Genomic DNA, 2980 nt, shown 5'->3' with positions numbered 1-2980 from the left:
AAAAACTAAGCTAATATGCTTTATTCTAAATTTAATTTAGATTCGAACTGCAGCAAACTCACCAGAAATGCCAGGGAACTTAGAGCCAGGTTTCAAGGTCAGATCTGGCCATTTATCAGGGTCCCAGGGCAATCTATTTTGCTAGCTTTTTATCCTATACCCTTATATAATTGTTCAGTTCAATTTGAAAGAACTAATTAGTTGAGACAATATTTTTTTGCAAACCAAAAATCATTATGATCAGGAATGATCAAGATTCTTGGTCTTTACACACAGCATGGCTGAAGCAGAGTCAAAAGTAGGTGAACTTTTTATGAAAATAATTTGTCTTCATATATTTGTCTTAAAATATACTGTATATTGAACTCCAGCATCACTTTTTTAATATATGGGAAAGCTGCCCAGAGGAAGCTTGGATCATTTTAGAAATCTGAATAAATAAAAGAATAACTTATATTACATAGGATGTTTTGTTAGGCATGTAATTATACAGAAAAAAATTGCTAATATCACACACCATTAAAGGGAAACTGTGACACCAGCGTCCATTAAAATGACCTGCTAAGCTACTGCCAAGTTCATGTAAGGTTTGCTTTTACCACCATGGTACAGAACTGTATATACAAGAGACTGATCTTACAGCAAATGTTGTGTTAATTGACATGTAGCTCTTTCTGTACCTCAACAAATAAACTTGACCTCTCTGACACTTGCATTTGCACAGTACAAATGCCAGTGATACCCAATGTCTACTAATTTATCTTCCGATTCCTTGTTGTCCCAATGCCATTAAATTCCTGGTATCTCAGTTACAGTGCTTTACTTAAGTGAGGAATTAGGTATTTTAGTACAGCAACCATGTAGGAAAACAGAGAAGCAGCTATGAGCTCAAAGCCATGGATATTACAGCCATGACAGAAGAAGATTGGCTAAGAACCAGGAAGTTTCATGGGCCCTATAACTTAATTCTAAACTGAGTCAATACTCAAGCGCAGGAGATTTAGGTTTTAACATTTGCAGAAAGCAGTCAGAAAATGTGACTTCTGCCAAGTTCTCCATACAGGCTGGTGATTTTAAAAGTATCCATGGAGAGATGCTTGTGGACAGTTTACTTTCAGTCGTATACATTTTTTATTCATTGAAGATTTTATTGGGCAAGTGGGAGGACAAGAGGGTGGCAGAGTGTGTATGCGTGCGTGCACTCCACAGTAAACAACTGTCTGTCTCTTTTACTGAACTAGCCAATTCTATACCAGAGAGCACACTAAACAGCTCCCTTGGTGGACTACTCACAACAATGAGCAAATGCGCCAGTCCTCATTTGCAAAACCAAATTGCTCATGGAGGGAAAATAGATGCTACCTTATATAATCCCCAGGCCGTTGTGAGGAAAACAATTTACTGCAAGGGAAATGGATCCTCGATAACTGCCACTGTGCATACATTTAGGTACAATAAAAGAAAGCTAAAGTGTAGTAATGTAGTTCAATTTTAGCATGTTACTGTGCTTTAGTTTCATGTGTTATACGGAAAGAGTATGTAATGTGGGCAGTTACTACAGTCAAAGCCATGCAGTAAAGACCCATCCCCTTTTACCCTATAGTAAATTGTTCAAATGTCCATAGCCTCTGGTATAGGATTTGCTTTTCCCCAGTCAAAGGTTATGGAGTTCCAACAGCTGTAACGTTGGCTCTATTTCAAGATATGGAGACCGGAGATCCCAGTTCAGGTCCAGATTCAGTTAACCAAAATGCTGGCTATGACATACATGCTCAGATTGGGATTCTCAAAGGAGCCTAAGGGAATACATTTCTTATGTAACATAACAATCATTTATCTAGAACTAACAGAGCTCCTCAGCTAACAGAAGAAATAATTTAAACCCAAATTAAAATTCAGAGTTGTGTTCTTAACCCTTTACAGTTTTATATAAAAGTCAGCATTAAAGCTTTTTTTGAAACACTGTCTAAGAAACGGATGGTTAGGCAGTATAAACCTATTAACGGTTAAAGAAAACTAATGGTGAGGGGACTTTTCTGGTACTATATTACTTATATAAGACTTGCTGTTCTCCAATTAAGTTAAATGGAAAACAGTTGTTTGAAGGAATATAGTAACATTAAAAAAAAGACATAGATGTCCCTATCTGTGCTACAAACATCTTGAATACTGACACAGAATTTTGTGATCTATAAGTCATTCTTTCAATCTTGTATTTTTTTTTTTTTAGTTTAGCCAGCACACCAGAGTAATCAGTTTTACTTTTGTTTGCTAACCATTTTACTTAGGTATTCACATATATTTCAGCATTTTCTTATTTTTGTTTTTGTAAACTTTTATGTTTTTACAAACTATAAATTTTGGGCTAAGTTTGACTTGCTGAACGTTACTTTAGCATTTAGTATTAAAATAAAGTTTAAAGTTTTCTTTAGAGTATTTCTAGAGCTTTTAAATATTGTGTCTAATATTTTAAACATTGTTATCCAACTTCTAGAAAACTAGAGTTAGAAAACAAATTTGCCATTTACTAAAAATACTAGTTTTCCAATGCACTTTGAGAAATTTGAACGGTAAATCTTTAAGGGTGGATTGCTATTAGTCTTTCTGCATCTAAAGAGCAGGTTTCTAGCTGCGCTTTTGCCATTTATGTGCAATTTTATACCATCCACAATTAAAAACATGTACAGGGAGAAGAATCAGAAAGATTCTTATTTGTGCTTGTGCCCATCATTTTACGTAGTGTTGCTAAGGGTGTTTAAAAATGGGATTCCAAAAAACTTAATCCAGTTATTGTGTATTCACTGTACAGTATGACTTTTCTTAATGCCATACTTCTTTATATGATTATATTAAGCTAAAAAAATAAAATGTTTTTCTAAATTTATTCTGTATAATTTTCTTTTGCTGCATATTTATCAAGGCTCTTCATGCTTTTATCCTTTGACAACTCCTGATGAATTTTCACATAATAATTATTTTT

The 2980-nt window shown here is 34.4% G+C and overlaps 1 protein-coding gene across 1 annotated transcript in view; it reads right to left on the bottom strand.

The window, feature by feature from the left end:
* The window catches only part of MYRFL (myelin regulatory factor-like), a 106967-nt gene that overhangs the window by 92519 nt on the left and 11468 nt on the right, over positions 1-2980 (bottom strand). The gene's annotated exons all lie outside the window — the stretch shown is intronic.

This window comes from Gavialis gangeticus, unplaced genomic scaffold (assembly GCF_001723915.1).
Source record: "Gavialis gangeticus isolate Ggan-Ray unplaced genomic scaffold, GavGan_comp1, whole genome shotgun sequence".
NCBI lineage: Eukaryota > Metazoa > Chordata > Crocodylia > Gavialidae > Gavialis > Gavialis gangeticus.
Note: the sequence above shows the minus strand (reverse complement) of the source record. Positions and strands in the feature narration are given on the sequence as shown.